Source organism: Callospermophilus lateralis, chromosome 7, assembly GCF_048772815.1.
Source record: "Callospermophilus lateralis isolate mCalLat2 chromosome 7, mCalLat2.hap1, whole genome shotgun sequence".
NCBI lineage: Eukaryota > Metazoa > Chordata > Mammalia > Rodentia > Sciuridae > Callospermophilus > Callospermophilus lateralis.
This window is the reverse complement of record NC_135311.1, coordinates 14817343-14837673: the sequence shown is the minus strand read 5'-3', so window position 1 is coordinate 14837673 and position 20331 is coordinate 14817343. Positions and strand designations below refer to the sequence as shown.

General features: G+C 36.5%; 1 pseudogene; it reads left to right on the top strand.

Moving 5' to 3' along the window:
• Positions 1-17580: 17580 nt before the first annotated feature.
• Positions 17581-19007, top strand: LOC143404037 (methionine adenosyltransferase 2 subunit beta-like; annotated as a pseudogene).
• Positions 19008-20331: the final 1324 nt, after the last annotated feature.

The following is a 20331-nucleotide window of genomic DNA, read 5'->3' as shown; positions in this document are numbered from 1 at the left end:
TGATGCATAAAACATATTTGGATTTAAAGATAGTAGAGGTGTGAAAGAGATGGAAAAGAAAAAGGAAAGTCTCTATGGAAAATTGCCACTGCTTCTGTTTGCTTTCAATAATTTTTTCACCTTCCATTCTCTACTTATAGGTGGGATTGTCTGAAGTTTAACTGTACCTCCAGTCTTGTGCATGCTGGACCAATTGACTGGGTGAGCCAAAACAGGATGCCCTTACACCTTCTTCCAATTTTTCCTCCTGTAGCCAGCTCCTTTCTTCCCCACACCCTTCAGGACTCACTGAGCTGGAGAGAGCCCAGGTTTCTCCCGTTTCTCCAACCTGTGCTACCCCTGAGAAACTGCCCCCAATCTTTGGCTTTCCACAGGCTTGTCAGGCCCAGACTGGCCCATGCAGATCCAGCTGCAATCTGACAGACCTGGGCTTCATATTCTGCAGGCTCTGCCTTGCTGCAGTCCCACTATCTCAATGCCATTCCAACTTGCAGAGAGACCACCAGGGATGCACTCACACAAAGTAGAGATCCTGCAAAGAGGCCACCAGATGGAGGCCACTAGAACACTCAGCAGGAAGACCATAAGGGCAATCAGACCTACAGGTACTCTGACACTATATTTCTAGTTCCTGGCCAGTGTCCCCTGACTGGGGGAGCCACACCTTGAGAAGGCAGAGGTGGCTGCAGATGAAAATCAGAAAATATACTGGCCAAAGGCTGGTAATTGCAGTGGACAAACAGGGGAGGGGACAAAGAATAGAGGATCAATTGGCAGCGAGCACTGTGTTGCAGAGAAACAGTATTTTCTTTGCTTGAGTCCCGAATCACAAAGTGACAAGGAATGCAGCCTTCCTCTAGCTCATCATCTTGAATCCCTCACTTGGTGGTTTTTAACCTTCCTGTTAGAAAAAGGAAGCATATTGAGTAGGGGCCTGCTTGTGATCAGCCATTCTAGGGTAGGGCAAGGATAACATGGGAAAGGCTGCTGTAGTTGCAGCTGTGAAGAACAGAAACAGGCATTACTGGTCAGAAGAAGGCATTTTGATTAACATTGGCATAGAGCAATGAGTCACAGATGTCTTTCAAACCATGCTGTCTCCTTTCATGATGGCATAATGTTCCCCTCCCATCCTATGCTCCTGAGGGCTCTTATCCTGTCTGCCTATGGGAGACCTACCTTCCGGCCTCAGTTGTGTCCCCTGTTCATGCTACATGAGGTGGCAACCAGCATATGCTACAAGGTACACAATAACTTTTGTATTTGATATAGATGAGAAAGTATGAACTAAATTAAAATATCTAACAAGTATTAGAAATATCTAACAGGTGTTAGAAATACCAAGAAATCAGAATATGGGTGGGCAAGGCAAACTTTTACTCCTGCTAGAAGGGCTGCTACCAAATCTGTCTAGCAAGTCCCTTGGCAGAGAGTCTGCCTGCCTAGTTACATACATATGACAGTAGAGTGTATTTAGACATATTATGCTTACATAGAATATAACTTATTTTAATTAGTATCACATACTTGTGGCTATACCTCTCTTCTCTGCTGCTTCTTTTTTTCTTTCTCTTTTCCTCTTCTTATCCTTCTTCTCCTTTATCTTTATTTTCATGTCCTATACAGTTTAATATCAATTTAACTTTCTTGAAAAACAATCTTGTAGAGTATACCCTCCTTTTATCCATTTCAGAACTACTGGTGTTGGAAAAAATATTAGTGTGTGGTTTGCTATCATGTATTTGCAGTTACAGGTGACCATCATCTTCCCTCAAAAAGATGGAAGGGGTTGATTAAAGCACTGTGAATACAATGAGTAGATGCTTTGACTTAGAGGCATACCTCTGTCTGGGCACACATATTAAGGTAAAAGAAGTCTACTAAGTCTACTAACAATTTCTCTAAGAAATAGGCATGAGAGAGATCCATTCAAGGAAAAAAAAAATGTCAACATAAAAATTCAGGTGACAAAGAAAGTAAGGAAATAATTAGGGAGAATTCTAAAAATCCCTATACTCTAATGAGAATAGAGATACAACATACAAGAATCTCTGGTATTCTGTGTGAGCAGTTCTCAGAGTTTATAGCTGTGAGAGCCTGCACACAAAAAAAATCAGAAAACTCTGAAATAAATAACATAATGATGTGTCTCAAGATCCTATAAAAATCAATAACACACCAATTCCAAAATAACTATAAGGAAAAAAATAAATAAGAGTTGGAATTTATGAGATAGAAAATTTAAAAATAATAAAAAGATTGATATAAACGTTGGTTCTTTAAAAAGTAAAACAAGATTGATAAGTCCTTAACTAAATAAACCAAAAGGAAGAAAAGATCAAAATTAAGAAAATTAGACATGAAATAAGAAGGTAAAATCACAGACATCTCAGAAATCCAGAGAATAACTAAGGACTATATTCAAACATGTATTTTAATAAATTAGAAAATCAAGAAGAAATAGACAAATTTTTAGGCACAAGTGAATTACCAAAATTATCAAACTTGAGCACAGTGGATAAAGAAAACATAAATATACTGATAATAAACAATGAAATTGAAGGAATAATAAGAATTCTTCCATCAAAGGAAAGTTCAGGACCAGATGGATTCTCAGCTAAATTCTTTCAAGGAATATTAAAGAGATACAGTGGTGCAGAGGCAGGAAAAAAGGCTCCTTGTCCAAGTGGCCACGTTTATTTATATCAAAAGGTTATGTTTGGTCATTAGTACCATAACTACAATATTGTTTAGTGTTTCTTTTTTCCCAGGAGCTGAGTGTCTGAGATCAAGGTCCATGCTGATAAGACTCTAGCACAGAGCCTCTTCAGGAAGAACATTACCATAACAACTAGACATTGCACATATTAGTTACCTTACTAGCTTCTCAGAGAAACTGCAGAGCATTCTAAGCATGGGAAACAGTATGCCTTTTACCCCCCCGGGAGTTTGCTCACCAGAGGAATGCTTTCCTGCATATTTCCATGATCAGAATCCCTATAAATTCTACCAGACTTTTAAAGAAGAGCTAATGTTCATGCTTTGTAAATTATTACATTAAATATAAGATGAGGAAATACTCCTAAATTTGTTCTAAAAAGTCAGTATCACCTGGATAACAAAAACAGATTAAGGACACATAAGGCATGAAAACTACAGACCAATTTCCGTGATGAACAGAGATGTAAAAATGCTTAATTAAATATTAGCAATTTTTATTCAAAATTACATTAAGAATAATATACATCATGATCAAGTCAGCTGAATTTCAGGAATACAAGAATTGTTCAATATATGCACAGAATTAAAGACAAAAGTCACATGACCATATCAATAGATGCAGAAAAGGCCTTTGATAAATTTCAGCACTTTTTCATGTTAAAAACACTGAAGAAATTAGGGTTAAAAAGGAACTTACCTTAACATTATAAAGCCACAATCATGCTGACTGGGGAAAAACTGCAAGCATTTCCTCTTGAATCAGAAACAGCACAGAGATTTTCATCAACACCATTCTTATTAAATATAGTACTCCAAATTTTATCCAGATAAATTTAGCATGAGAAGGTTATAAGGGATACAAATAGAAAAGAAAGAAGGCAAATTACCAATATCTGCAGATAATATGATCCTATACTTAAAATATACAAACAACAACAACAAAAAGCCCACCAGAAGACTTCAAGAACTGAATAAATCAGCAAAGTTCTGGGATACAAAATCGACACACAAAAATTAATATCTCTTAAATACACTAATAATGAAACTGCTGAGAATGAAATCCATTTATAAGAGGCTCAGAAAAACCCCACTGAGGAATAAATCTAACCAAGAAGAAAAAAAAATTGTCTATAATAAAAATTATAAAACACCAAAAAAAATTTAAAAATACACTAAGAGATAAAAAGATCTCCCATGTTCTTGGGTAGGTAGAATTAATATTGTCAAAATAGCCATAATGTGAAAAGTATTCTACAGATTCAATTCAATGCCCATCAAAATACCAATGACATTCTTCACAAAACTAGGGAAAAAAGTTCTAAAATTAATTTGGAAGAATAAAATAACCACAATAGTCAAAGTAATTCTAAACCAAAAAAAACAATATTGGAGGCATAGCAATACAGTGCTATAGTAACAAAAACTGCATGGTATAGCATAAAAACATACATGTAAACCAATGGTACAGTATAGAAGACACAGAGAAAAACCCATACAGATAGAGTCATCTGATCCTTGACAATGGTTCCAAAGTCATAGATTGGAGAAAAGATTATCTTTTAAACAAATGGTGCTAGAAAAAAAACTAAATATTTATATTTAGAAGAATGAGCCCCTCACTATAATCACACCATGAGTTTAACTCAAGGAAAAAAGGTAACCTGAAGAATTTCTATAAAAGGTATATGAAGTATTTGAATCTATCATTCTGTTTTTACAAATTCTGACAACTACTAATAGCATAAGCTTTCTTCAGAAATTTTTTAGTTTAGATATTTCCAGGTTCTTTCTTATGAAGAAAGCCAAGAGACTCTTCAGAACATAATACCCTATTATTACCTTATTCCCCCTTTATGGAAAATGCTCTCAAGCTTCCTTATATTTGTATTTTAAGTAAAGTTTCAGGTCTTCTCAAGAACAGAGAACAAATAAAATACTGACCTCCCACAGCTCCAACTCATTTTTAGCAAGATAAGCAAGAGTGTCTGTATTCAAAAAGAGCAAGAAAGACTAACTGAAATGACTCCCCACCACCACCCCACTTCCTGTAAAAGGTAACCTGTAAAGAAATAGAGAACCTATTACAACTATCATTTTCAGCTACTCCTTAAAGATTACAGAACACCTGTGTTAGAAAATTATAGATGATAGAGACAGATCTGAATGAGAGATTGATGTTAAATATGAAAGCATTGATATACCAACTTTAAGAATTTAATAACTAAAAATGGGGAGGTTAGTACAGCACATACTTTTAAAGAGTGTGCTTATCAAAGTACCAGGAAGGTGAGAAACACTAAACAATAGGCAAAGAAGCCAGCATAAGTTATTCAAAATTTTAACACGCAAACAAGAAAGAACAAAATCTGAGAAGTACATACATAAGTATTGGTCTCCATTGGATCTGCTGAAGCCAGATTCTAGAAAAACAAATAGCAGTTAGTTTCAGTTCAAGTACAAGTTGACGGGTGACTCTCCAGCTGAAATAAATCTGTAGCAAAGGGAAGATTCTCCCTATCATAAAAATTTTTGTAGAATTAAATTTTTTTCAGAACAAAATAGCCAAGGCCACAGTAGTATGAGATTAAAACACCTTGAACCTTGTTAGACAAAAACCAAAGAAAAAGTCAAGAGAGTGAGACTTGGAAAAGGTGAGACTTGAAAAGCTATGTCTCAAATGTGCCTAAACACAGTGTAGCAATGAGGTACTAGAGACAAAGAACTTAGTGGGGGGGGGGGGGTTGGGGGATGAGAAAACTTTCAAATGGGCATAAAATGAAAGAAGGGAATTTCTTTTGCAAAGGCATGGCAATTGGTCACTATTGTAAACTTTATAAATTCACAAGAAATGCTGTTCTCTGACAGAAAATACTCTTAGGTGTATTTTCTTTCAAATATGGCAAAGGGGCCTTAATATACCTCATGATGAATGATTGCTTCCATGTGTGAAACTCTAGAGAGAGTGCAGGAAGCCCAGCTTCCAAGAGAAGCTGGAAAACCACAAAGTTTTCTCCTTTCTTCATTTTTTCCACTGGCTACTCTCATTTCCCTGATTACTTCAAAGTCTTTGCTATGGTTTTGGGGTAAATCATAGCATTGTGGGTTCCAAAGTTTGCTTAAAAGGGTTGCCACAGGAATCCAGAGTTAGTGGTCTCTAAATGTTTGGAGTCTGAGGCTAGTACTATGAAAATCATGTGTCCCAGTCACACTCCAGATTTTTTTTATGTTTTATTAGTGCATTATACTTACACATAAAATTGGGGTTCATTTTGACATAATCATGCATGGATAAATTATAGCATGCTCCAATTAAGTCCCCAGTATTTCCACATTCCCTTCCCTCCTCTCTCTCCCTACTCACTTGTCTCTAACTCACTGGTCTTTCTTCTATTTATTTGTAGACTTTTTATTTTTAATTAGTGCTTTATAGATATACATAAAGATAACACTCACTGGGGTATATTCATTTATGTACGTAGCACAATTTAGTCAATATCATTCTACAATTCCTCCCTTTTCCCTTCCCACTTCCATCCCACTCTGCTCCATGGGTATTCATTCATTTTTCATGGTATCTCATCCACACATGTGTGGTGGGGTGGGTCAGGTGGGTCACTTAGAAAACTCACCAAGTCCCAAGTTTGTCCAAATTAAAGAGTTTTTATTCTGACCGGTTGGGTCTGCTTCTCACAGGACCAAGTTGTCTCCACAGAAAGCAGCCCCACCTTTAACACTTCGGGATATTTAAAGACAGAAAAACACACACACACACAAAAAAAAAAAAAAAAAAACGCAGTTATGTTGGCATAGCAACAAGCAAACAAACAAGCACACACACATACAGAAGCTGGTAGAGCTGTTAGCAAAACAATGCAAGGTAATTAATCATATTTGTATTCTCATGGGATTTTCCATAACCATAATTAAAAGAAATAGATCAAAATGTTCCTAGTCAATACAAGTAAAGAATGGCTGTGCTTTGGTTTTGACTGCTTTTGCTAGGTGTTTAGGATCAATATGCTCAAACTGACCTTGCTTCCATCTATTGTTAAGAGTCAGCTGAGTTCCCTTGGGGGACACTCTTGGGTAACTTGTGAGCAGCATTTTAGCTCTGCTAGTGCCATTTGCGTTAGGATGGGTCAAGATCTTGCTGACCATGTGGCTTTCCTTGGAATTATCAGGTGGGTCTCCTTTCTTCAATGGCCCTCCTCTTTTGCAGCATGCCCACTGATTGGCTTTCCATTCTCCAGTGGTCTCATTAATCTCCCTTATTGAGAGATTAAGTGGCCCAGGGTTGCAAAGCTCTTCCCCTTTTCCCTAGGTTCAGGCTGACTCAAGAATCAAATATTGGTTTTCTTGGCCCCTTTATTTTAACCTCATCTTTAAACCTTGGCCTTAAACATTCAGCAAGTCAGTCTTATCAGTCTTAAACTAAGAGTACTTAAGTATAATGTTAATGTTCATTACTTTACAGTTAATTTTATTTCTTTCAATTACTGTCTGTCTATAGATGATGGCTTAATATCTCAAATTAATTTAGGTTGTGTGTTCTTGAATTATTATCTCTGCAAAACATTAATAGGCATTAGTTATAAGAAAAATAGAAAGTGAAATTAACAAGAGTAAAAACATATTTAGCTTGTATATAATTTCGAACATTGGCTGAGTCATACATTATATCACCTGTTTGAGAACACAGTAATTCTTAAAATAAAATCAATCTTTGAATACAACTTTAAATGAACTGAAGTCTGACCTACTTTGGAGTCATTCTGACACACTATAAAGTGGAAGGCACAGCCTTATCTCAAGTAAAGTGGGGCTCTTTACAAATCTTAGGTAAAATGTTCTAGTTCTGAAGTTGATCTTTGTCTCTCTTTTTTAGATATCATTTTATAAAATTTACAGATATTGTTTCCTGAGTCTGTATGGATGTTAGCTAACACAATATGGCATTGCATCTAAAACATGAATCAAGGAAAGGCTGAGAGTTTTTAACTTTCCTTTTCTGTGGAAAAGTGGCAAAGTATTTTATAATATTAACCTTTAAATGATCAGGCTGTCATTATCTTTTAAAATACTTTAAAATTTGTGTCCAGTGTGAAAGGTGAGTGACTCACCTGAGACAGAGAGTCAACAAAGAGATTTTATTGGGGGGCTGACAGAAGGGAAGGAGAGGCAGAGAGCAGAGAGAGGAGAAAAAGAACAAGAGAGGAAGAGGGCAAAGAGCATGTGCTTACAAGCTTCGACTTAAGAAAGGTTAAGTAGGGGACATGGCAGGTGCTGATTGGCAGGGTGACTCAGGAACAGAGAATGGACACTGTGTCCTGCGGAGACTGGTTGAGAAAACCTTTGAATTTGGTGCTCTTCAGCTTGGCTCCCTTCAGAGAGGAGGGGGAGGGTTAAGAGATTCAGTGATGTTCTCAAGAGACTGAAACTTAACACCCAAATACATTCTATAAAGCCAGTATAACCCTGATACTAAACCCAGACAAAGATGAATCAAGGAAATAAAACTACAAACTAATATCCCTGATGAACATAGATGCAAAAATTCTTAATAAAATAGTATCAAATTGTATTCAAAAACTGTTAGGAAAATATGGGTTTCATCCCAGGGATGCAAGCCTAGTTCAACATGTGCAAATTAATAAATGTAATTCACCAGTGAAACAGAATTAAGGATGAGAATGACATGGTCATCTCAACAGATGCAGAAAACACAGCAATTATTTGTGGTAAAAACACTGGATAAATTAGGGATAGAAGGAAATTACCTGAACATTATAAATTCTATATATGACATACCTATAGTCAACATCATACTGAATGGAGGAAAATTGAAAGCATTTTCTCTAAAATGAAGGAAAAAGACAAAGATATCCATTCTCTCCACTTATATTCAATGTTGTTCTCAAAACCCTAGCCAGGGCAATCAGGCAAGAGAAAGAAATTAAAGAGAAACAAATTGAAAAAGAGGAAGTCAAACTATCACTGTTTGCTGATAACATAACCCTATATCTAGAAAACAAAACAAAACAAAAATTCCCAGAAAACTTCTAGAGTTGATAAATAAATTTAGTAGAGTAACATGATACAAAATCAATACACACAAATCAATAGCTTTTCTATACTACAATAGTGATTCAGTTGAGAAAGATATCAGGAAAACTACTCCCTTAACAATAGCCTCAAAAAAATTAAATATGTGAGAATTAATCTAACCTGAAGGTGAAAAATCTCTATTATCAAATGCTGAAGAAATAAGTTGAAGACAACAACAAAAGATGGAAAGACCTCCCATTTTCTTGTGTAAACAGAATTAATATTGTCAAAACAGCCCTACTACCAAAATCAATATACAAATTCTATGCCATCTCCATCAAAATACCAATGTCATTCTTCATAAAACTAGAAAAATTTCTAAAATTAATTTGGAAGAATAAGAGACCCACAATATCCAAAACAATACTAATCAATAAAGCCAAATCAGGAGGCATGACAACACCTTATCTGAAATTATACTACAGAGCTATAGCAACAAAAACAGCATGGTATTGCATCAAAATGGACATAAAGTCCAATGTAAGAAAACACAGAGACAAACCAAAATTACACAGCCATCAAATACTTGACAAAGGTGCCAAAAACATATGTTGGAGAAAAAATACACTTTATGACAAATGGTGTTATAAAAGTGGATATTCATATTAGAAGAGTGTATTTGGGTCCTTATCTTTTACCCTGTGCAGAAGTCAAAACAAAATTGAATCAAAAAACCAGAAACCTTAAAAACTGCAAGAAGAAAACATCAGATCAACACCCCATCATACAGGTTTAGGCATTGACTTCCTCAGCAAGACCCCTAAAGCTCAAGAAATGAAACCAAGAATCAATAGGTGGAACACATCAAATTAAATAATTTCTGCACAGTAAAGGAAATGATTAGGAGAATAAAGAAAGAGCACACAGATTGGGAGAAAAATCTTTGCCAGATACTCCTCTAACAGGAGATTAATATCCAGAATACATTAAAAACTAAAAAAAAAAAGAAAAGACTCAATTCCCCCCCCCCATACAGACCAATCTATAAATGGGTCAAAGAACTAAAAAGAAAGTTCTCAAAAGAAGAAACATAAGCCAGGCATAGTGACATGTGATGGGAGCCTTAGGCAGGAGGATCTCAAGTTCAAAGCCAGGCTCGGTAACTTAGTGAAGCCCTAAGCAACTTTGCAAGACCCTGTCTCAAAAAAAAAAATTAATTAATTGATTAATTAAAAGGACTAGGCATGTGGCTCATTTTGGAGGCATTTCCTCTGGTTTTGGAAGCATTTCCTCTGGTTTTATTTGCTACTACCTTAATCTGGGGAGAAATTGTGCTAATTTAATTTCTTCTAAGGAGGCTGAATAGCCGTGGACTCTACAAAATCACTGCCCAGTTTTTAGTCCACATTTGGTTTCAACTGCTTGATCTCTTTCACTGTCTTTGATGCTTCTGTATCATTTTAACTTGCTCTGTGTTCTTTCTAGCTGTTGTTTAAAAAGTAAGCTTATGGGCTTTCCTTCTCTTTCTTTCTCTCTGTTACCCCTTCCCCCTAACTCTACCCTGGTCAGAATTCTGGGTCAAGAAATTCTATCCTTATTTTATGCTCTAGTAACCACACTCCAGTCCCTCCAAGTTTCAAACTGTGCAATGTTTAGCTTTATTTACTCGGTCAGTCACCTCTCTGGTCAGGTCTTCTTTTCTGGGCTGTGGAAAGGTAAAGAGTTAGTTGCTGCCTAGATCCCCTGGGCCATTTTCTGTCTCACACTACAGATTTATTACAGAGGAGGTCTTGAAAGAATTGGGGTTGGATTAATTCAACCAGAGTCTTAGAAATACTAGTTCTACTATTCCAGTAAGAGACAGCCCAAGTCACAAATGCTATGGAGAGTCTTACTTGCCCTAAGAATTTGAATGAGATGGCTAAATCAGACAAAGAAAATGGAAAGGAAGATTGATGTAAGTAGAGCTTCTCTTCCAACTAATTCTCATTAACAAACTGAGTAAGAACTAGAAGAGTTTAAATGGATTGTATACTCCTTACATATGGCAGCACATGTCTGGGACAGTCCTGCATTCTGTCTCTATCACAACAGATGATCACTTGGATCAGCATGAAAGCAAGACACAGGTCCATGGAGACATATTTGACTTAATTGAGCATTCTCTGAGTTCCCCTAGGATGGGAGAAATGGGCAAGGAGGTGAGCTGAGTGGCCTTGGTCCAGCAGAAGGCCACAATCACTGAGGTCTAGAGTCATGGATCCTCCACTCAGTTCAGTGTTTCTGTTAGGGATCACAGGGAGGTGCTCACCTACTCACCTGCCCACACCTGTAACTAGAACTACCTTCCTCATCAGCAGTGCAATGGGTAACAAATTCAACACTTGTGCAGCAAACACCAGTGGCAGCAGTTTCCCAAATTGGAGTTTTTATCTCCCTAGACTAATATAGAGGTCCAACCCACAGCTCAGTCATGCCCTGAAGCACCAGAGCCCATAGGGATCCTCCCCTCCCAACAGGGTTCCAGCTCTGCAAGCAACACTTGGTCCAGTGGTGGCATGAGAGTGAATCTCTGTTATCCAAGAGGAGAGGCACTGCAGGGAAGGAAGGAAGGAAGGAAGGAAGGAAGGAAGGAAGGAAGGAAGGAAGGAAGGAAGGAAATCTTAGCTCAGTGTTACAATTTCCCCATCACTTCCACTCACATCTTCCACCCCAGCTGGAACTATTCCTGAGGTTTTTGCTAGGGAATAAAATTTTAATCATTATTCAGTTTGGCCTTTTACTTCATTTTAAGTGTAAAAATGAAACCACTAGGTCATTCATTAGTTCACATTCCAATCTCTCTTCTCCCCTTTGCCATTTCACTATGCAGTCAGCTATGAAAAAACAACAAAAACAAAAACACCCTCTTCATTTCTCTTGGTGTCTTTAGTTACCGGCTGAAATGAAAAATAATCTGGAGTCTGATTGGAAATTATATGTATTTACACTGTATGCAATTTTATTTGTGTTAGCTTCTTTGTCACTGTAACCAAAAGACACAACAATAACAATTTAGAGAAGGAAAAGTTATAGATGGCTAGCTCCATTGCTCTGGGCCAAAGGTAAGGCAGAACATTAAGGCAGAAGAGAGTAGTGGAGAAAAGCAGTTCAGGATATGGTCAGGAGCAAGCAGAAAGAGATTTCTCTCACAGGAAAAAATATATACCCCAATGTCATGCCTCAGTGAGCCACCTGCCCCAGCCATATCCTACCTGCCTACAATTAATACCCCTAATAGGGGAATAATGCAGCAATTAAGATTCTCATAGCCCAATTACTTCATCTTTAAACTTTCTTGCATTTTCTCACACTTTGGGTTTGGGGGGAGATAGCTCCTATCTAAACCATAACATGGGGTAAAACAGGCTATCCACTTCAGCTGCTTATGCTTAAAAATTGAACCTCTATAAAAGATTTCTATTTATTTCCCTTTCTCTCTGCTTCTCAGGAGCATCTTTTCAAAATCTTTCCTGGGGAAGGAGGCAACTCCAATGTTGGAGACTTGGAGAACTAAACCTGAACTAACCATTTAAAATTCTACATATTTTTCATTTTGGAAAAAAAAATTGCTAGGACAATTAAATTACAATAAAACATACAAACTACAAATTTAGTAAAAGAATAATACAATGAAAAGCTCATTCATTGGTTAATTTATCTTCCCAGAGCAACAACTTTCACTGTCACAAAACCCTGGTTTCTCATAGGTTCTTCCAGACTCTGCTGTTATGCTCGAATTCGGGACCCCCAAAAGACCACAAGAGACCAAGGTCAATGTAAGCAACAAAGAGGTGTTTGTTGCGAGTTAGCTTGGTCCTCTGCGCGCACACAGCAACTGGTGATGCTGAGAGGCCCCGAGCTGAGGGTTTGCAGCAGTTTTATACACTCTTTGGGGAAGGCAGGGACTTCACATACATCATAGCATCTCTTAGCAAATCATCACACACCGCGGGAAAATCATAAAACAACTCTAAAACATGATTAACACATTCACTGGCAGGAACAAGTTGGGTAGGGGTGATTGGTTAGTACAAGAGGGGGATTCTTTTGAACTGATTGGTTTAAGCCACGAGGGGTGTACGTGCTGTACTACATGGTTTCCCAACATGTTATCAACCACCATAAACTACTGGGAGGGTCATCTGGCATTCCAGGTATTTTCCATGTCTCATGCTGATTGATGGTTGCTAGGGGGTTGCTATGGGTCCTCATCTAGCCTGATAGATTCAGGGACGTCTGGCTCTGCAGATCTCTCCCATTATTTGTGGGTAAACAACTCAGCAGGGTGGGTACGTGCCTAGGAATGCTCTGTGGGTCTTTCCAAGGACAAAGGTCACGCCCCCTTCCTTGAAGAGGCTTTGCTCTGAGGTAGAGGCTGGTTTTTCACTGCATATATGTAAATATATGAGTGTAGGGTATATGTATGTGTGTGCTCATGTGTGTGCAAGTGTGAGTGTGGTGTGATACAAATTAAAACAAAAAGACACATTTCACAGTATCTGGGTTTTATTCACTTAATCCATAATCCACATATACCTATCACAGCCTTTTCTCACTCTTTTTAATACTTTTATTACTTTAATACTTTTAATACATTTTGTGAATATGATACCATTACTTATTCAGTACCTAGAGGCTGGGATAAAAATTTTAAGTTCTTTCTACTCATTTACTGTTACAGGAAAAACAAAAACAACAACAAAAAACTCTGCTGCAGTAGGTAATCTTGTTCAATTTTAACATCTTTTATCTGTGATTCCAAGGCCCAAACTTACAAAACTGAAAATATTTTCATTTGGCATGCTCATTTGGCAGCTAAACTGTAGCTGAGCAGATGTTAGGCTATTTATAATACTTATTTATACTACTTAATGTGAATTTGTGTATTTTTTCACCAATATATAACTAAGTTTGATTATAGGCTGTTACCCCCAACTCCTACTAGAGTTATTACAAGATATACTCGGTTGTATGCATCAAAATGTCTTTCAAAAATATCAAGAGTTTTGGATAAGTGATAGTGGGTCTATAGATGTTCACTTTTATTGAGTTGTATCTTTGGGATAAATTTGAAAAAGTGGAGATGCTACAGGTATGTGCATTTTAAATTTTGATAGGTATTATTAAATTGCTCTTCAAGGAGTAAATGATTTATATCACCAACAACATTAAATGAAAGTACATAGTCCTTAATATGAAAAAATTATTTGATGTTTGTTAATATAAGTGAAAAGGTGACAACTTACATAGTTTCAATTTCAGTTCCTTTTTTATTGGTGAGATTACGACTATAAAACTTATGGTTGATTTTTGTGCAAATATTTAAATCTTTAAATATCAGATTAATGGGCTCTCATGTATCATGAATATTCACCCAGTTTTTTTTATATTTTGACTTATATTTTATTTATTATAATTTGAAGAAAGTTTTAATCTTCATATTCATATTCATCATCAATCCATATGGAATTTATTTTGGCATAATGGATTTTATTAGTCTTGAGTTGTTGCTATCAAAATTGTCATAAATTTATCAGCTTTAAACAATTCAAACATTATATCTCAGTTTTCTGAGTCAGAAGTCCAGGACAGCTTAACAGAACTCAGGATTCAGTCTGGACTAAAATATTTGCTCAAGATTTCACTAATCTAAAATCAAGGGAACATCAAGGATGCATTTGGGAGAATCTATTTTCCAAGTTCACTCACAGTCTTGGAAGAATTTAGCTCTTTGCAGACGTCAGAGGTCCCCATTTCCTGTTTGTCAGGAGATGGGCTCTTCTCAGTCTTTAAAGGGGCTCTTCCCACCCTCATCCCCTGTCACATGGCCCTTTCCACATATGGTAGTTTCTCCTTCATCATCCACATTAGAGCATCTCCTGCAGCTTCTAAACTCTGAATTGACTTCTGCTACTACTCTTCTGAGGGTTTATGTGATTTCACTGAAACATACAAATAAGCCAGGATAATCTCTCTACTTGAGGTCAGTTTGGCCACATAAAACACATAACACAATCATAAGAGTAACACTGAACAAAGATCTTAAGGAACATTTCAAATTCTGCCTACTACAATAAAGAGAGGTCCACTTTTTTTTTTCTTCCAGATTTCTAGCCAGTAGTCCCCAGATTATTTTTTAAATTTTGTTTTAATTAGTTATACATGACAGTAAAATACATTTATGCACTTTGAAATACATAGCTGGGATATAATTTCTCATTTTTCTGAGAATTGAATTGTTGAGAATCATATTGGTCATGTAGTCACATATACAGAGTAATAATGTCTGTTTCATTCTACTATCTTTCCTATTCCCAACTCCCCCTCTCTACCTAATATAAGGTAACATTATTCTTCCCTAGGGCCCCCCACCTTATTGTGAATTAGCATTCTTATATTAGAGAAAATATTTAGCCTTTGGTTTTGTGGGACTGGTTTATTTCACTTCACATGATAATTCTCCAACTCTAACCATTTACTGGCAAATACCATAATTTCACTGTTCTTTAAAGTTGAGTAACATTCCATTGAGAATATATACACCACATTTTCTTTATCCATTCATCTATTGAGGTACACCTATGCTGGATCCCGAGACACCCAGATTATTTTGATTAAGTCACTAGTAACAATTTGGTTGGTTGCAGAGGCTGGCTTTGAACTTGCAATTCTGTTGAGTTGGCCTCCCATGTCACTGGCATTATAGGCATCTGCCACCATTCCTGGCTTTAGTAGTTCTTCTTTTTTAATGAGATAAAACCCATTCTGGCAATTTGTCTTTTAATTTAATTAACTTTTTCATTCTATTTATATTCAAAATTTAGTTGTGGAGTTGTTGTTTTTTGTTTTCCTGAGTATCCTCTCCTTCTTCCTCCTATCCATTCTTTTTGGGATACAAAGAAGAGAAAGAGGATACTTGGATTTTTATTCCTTTTTAAACTTCTGCTGGTTTGGAAACTAATTTTATTTCTGTACCATAAGATTGCCATTAACTATTTAATAAGTATATCAAATATGTTACAATCTCTAAGTTAATATATTTCTCCCTTCTGAACAATAATTAGAATTTCTTAATTTGAATAAACTTTTGCATATTTTTACATTGCTTTTTTCTCTTGAAACTAGTCATTTTAATTATTTTATGAACTAAGTATTTGAAACTTAGTTTTCAAATTTCTTCATTCATGCTTCCTTTTTATATCTCACTTCTCCCTTGGAGCATTCAATTTCCTCAAGTACACCTTAGAGGGAGATAAATAGAGGTAAACTCCTTCAGTAAGGGTTGAAGTAAAGGTTAGAGATAAAATCCAGTAACCTTCCAAAAGATTAAGAAGTAAAGTCATTTAGTAAGGGAGAGATAAACTATTAACCTTTGAAAATTTTATTTCAACTTCCACTTAAATTACATTTTATAAGGGTTTACTTTCATTCAGTGCTTTCAAGTTTTCTTCTGAAAAGCAATACTAGGTAAAGCTATTGTTAGCCTAATTGTCAGCTATTGTCTTTAATTGGTTTTGCAGGTTACTTTGTTTCCTAGCAGTTTTACTAGATCTAGGCTTTCATTTATTTGTGTGTATCTTAACTTGGGACTTTTCATTTTTCTAGAATCTGATGATCATGACTTTCATCAATTTTTTTTTGGGGGGGGGTCGTCTTTTAAACTTCCATCAATTCTTTAAAAAATGTTCAGCTTTTATCCCTTCATAAAGTGACTTATTCTCAATTCAGTCCTTCTGGAATACTTAGGAGATGCATTTTGAAATGTCTCATTCTATCATCCACATGTTAATATCTATATCCTCAGAACCCAACAGTGTCCCACAGAGTCAGTGCTCAATATATATTTGTGGAACAATAGAAATAATTATTTATACTGAACCCATCATGGAAATCAGAATAAATGCATCAGCCCAAAGCAGGAATTGGACATCTCCTAAAGCCCAACTTCCTAGTAGTTGAATCTTCACCTGGTAGTCAAACTCAGACACAAAACAGCAAAATTGAAGATCATTTACTGACAGGAACCAACTGTTGCAGTATACTATTTGTAAGAGTCAGGATGGATACCATGATTTGTTCTCTATTTTGAGAAATTTTCATAAAGTGTCAGAAAATATGTTACACATCAACATAATGAACATTAGAAATGATATGAAATCAGGATTTAGTTTGTATTTGAAGTTTCCTTTTGGACACTTAATATAGATCAGAATTAAATAGTAGTTTTCTAATTATAAAAAAAAATCAACATTTTTTATAATTACATTAAGGTAAAAACTGAAGTGACTTGTCCAAAAAGACAAATTTGATCCTGTGTCTGCCCCAGGGCCTGAATTCCTCCCTCACACCTTTCCCCTTGGACTAAATGCTCAGGAAACAGAACCAACTCCCAGTCAGGCAGTGGTCACTCAGTACTTTACAGCAAATGAGCCATGGCATTCCAACTTATTGATTGCTAATAAAAATCATCATTCTCAAAAAAAAATTCTTCATTCATTTACATATATTATTGCATTAACTCCTCCTCCTCTCACTTTACCCATGAGCATAAGAAGCAGAGAGATATTTACTCCACTTTACAGATTAAGAACTGGACATTTACAACAAATGAGGCGCTTCTTCCAAATTGACAATGTGAGCCAACAGAGAGTGGAAAACAGCTCTCATTTCAGCTTCACCTTTCTCTCGCAAATACAGAGGGTGTCAGTGGAGTACAGCACACTTGGGGAGGTGGCAGCTGCTGCGGCGGGTGGCAGCGCAAAGACAGCGGGCATGGTGGGTTGAGAGAAAGAGCTCTCCATCCAGTTTGTTCCCCAGAGCTGCTGGTGCAGGAGAAAGTAAACATCCCCAGGAGGCGGGCTATAATCACTGATGCCATTGGACTCCTTGGTAGAGCTATACACAAAGAATTTCAGCAGAATAACTGGCATGCTGTTGGTTGTGGTTTTAGAAGAGCAAGACCAAATTTGAACAGGTTAATAATCTGTTGGATTCTAATGCATCACATCATTCATGAATTTCAGCCTCATGCCATAGTACATTGTGCAGCAGAGAGAAGACCAGATGTTGTAGAGAATCAGCGAGATGCTGCTTCTTAACTTAATGTGGATGCTTCTGGGAATTTAGCTAAGGAATGTTAGAGTCTGTAAACAAAACAGGATGGCGCCTGGCATTTTGACAGAGAAATGTTAGAGTCTGTAAACAAGTCTGGATGGCGCCTGGCAAAATGCCAGAGGGAGTGGTTTGTAAAGTAACACCAGCAAGCCATTAAGTGTGGAGATTCCTTATTGGCTGACTGCTGTATCTAGTTTATGTTAATTAGATAAGCTGTGTGGAATGTATAAATACCTCTGTTGTCCTACAATAAACGGCTTCCACTCCTGCTGTATCAACGTACACAAGTTGTTCGTCACCCCCCGGTTATTTTGCTGCAGCTGGGTTGCGGCAAAGGAAGCAGCTGCAATTGGAGCATTTCTCATTTATATTAGCTCAGATTATCTATTTGATGGAAGGGATCCACCTTACAGTGAGGAAGACATACCAAGTCCCCTAAATTTGTCAGGTAAAACAAAATTAGAAAGAGAAAAGGCAGTCCTGGAGAATAACTTGGGAGCTGCTGTTTTGAGAATTCCTGTTGTGTATGGAGAAGTTGAAAAGCTTAAAGAAAGTGCTGTGACGGTCATGTTTGACAAAGTGCAGTTCAGCAACACGTCAGCAAACATGGACCATTGGCAGCAGAGGTTTCCCACACATGTCAAAGATGTGGCTACAGTGTGTCGGCAGCTGGCAGAGAAGAGAATGCTGCCATCAATTAAGGGAACCTTTCATTGGTCTGGTAATGAACATATGACCAAGTATGAAATGGCATGAAGATGCCTTCAACCTCCCCAGCAGTCACTTAAGACCTATCACTGACAGCCCAGTCAGAGGAGCACAATGTCCACATAATGCTCAGCTTGACTGCTCCAAATTGGAGACCTTGGGCACTGGCCAGCTAACACCATTTCGAATTGGAATCAAGGAATCACTCTGGCCTTTCCTCATTGACAAGAGATGGAGACAGTCTTTCACTAGTTTGTTTTTGTTTTTGTTTTTTTTTTAATGAAAAGTATATACTTTGTGGCACTTTTTAAAGAAAAAAGGAAATAGTTTTGTATGGGTACTCTAATTGTGACTCTTAAAATCTTTCAGGTAAATGATGCTCTTGCACTAGTGAAATTGTCTAAAGAAACTACAGGGCAATGATGCTTTATTTAGTGATGATTTCTGTTTATCATATTTGTTCTGGCTTAATTTGTAGTTTGAAATAAAATTGTAATTCTTAAATATTTCAAGTCAGGATGAATCAGACCTGCTGTAGACTTATTTTGTATGAAATGCATTGTTCATTTCTACGAGTTCTGTATTTTCAGGTTTGTTTTTTTTTTAAGCTGTTGACTCATATGTTGATTGTATTAAAGTGTGAAGTCATAAAAAAAAATCATTGGTGTTCATTTTGTGCTTTGCTTGAGCGCAGATCAAAATATTTGAAGAAACAAACTTTATTTTTGCAACTTAAGTACAGTTTTTATGCTTGAGATACTTCAATATGTTATGTATATGGGAACTTCTGCAGTTTGATGCCTCCTGCTTTCCTAGCAGTGATGGTGAGCATTTGAAAGAGTATGTATGTGTATTTTTAAATATAAATATAGAACTATCCTTTTCAGCCCATGTTGCTAAGTAACATTTCATATGTATGGTTATAATAATAATAGATCTCATAATTCTTTGACCACTCATGAATAATAAATATGTGCTGCTGGCAAAAAAAAAAAAAAAAAAAAATTTAAATTAAAATCTTTAACAGTCAGGCATGGTGGCTCACTCTTGTAATTCCAGTGATTTGGGAGGCAGGAAGATCATGAGTTCAAGGTCAGCCTGGGTAACTTAGAGACCTTGCCTCAAAGTAAAACATAAAAAGGGCTAGGGATGTAGCTCAATGGTAGAACACCCCTGTATTCAATTCCCAGCACAAAAATAAATAAATAAACAAACAAACAACAAACTTACAGGCATTGTAATCAAAAAATGTTTTCATACTTTGTGGGGAAATTATATTTGTGTGTCATATTTCACTTTATTTACTCAAAATTGTACTGACTTTGTTATATCCCCAGTGTTATGTTAGTTATATGTATAATAAAAAACATCTAGATATTTTAGCAATTTGTTTCACATCAAATGAGGACTCCGGTGTGGCCCTTTTAAGATTAACAAAGAAAAAGTTTTGCTTAATTATGTGGCACATGTAAATTAACCACTCTCCTCCATTACTACAGTGGACCTCATACCAGTAGATATTCTATTAGCAACTTGTTTAACCAGAAAATGTTACTAAAATTTAACATGAGTAAATAATTTTGGCAGTAAGTTTATATCTGCCAAAATATGATTATGAAAATGAGTTGGTCCCTAATAAACAAATCTACAAATGGGGTTAAGGATCAAGCCCACTTTTACTATGAACTAACCCAATATCAT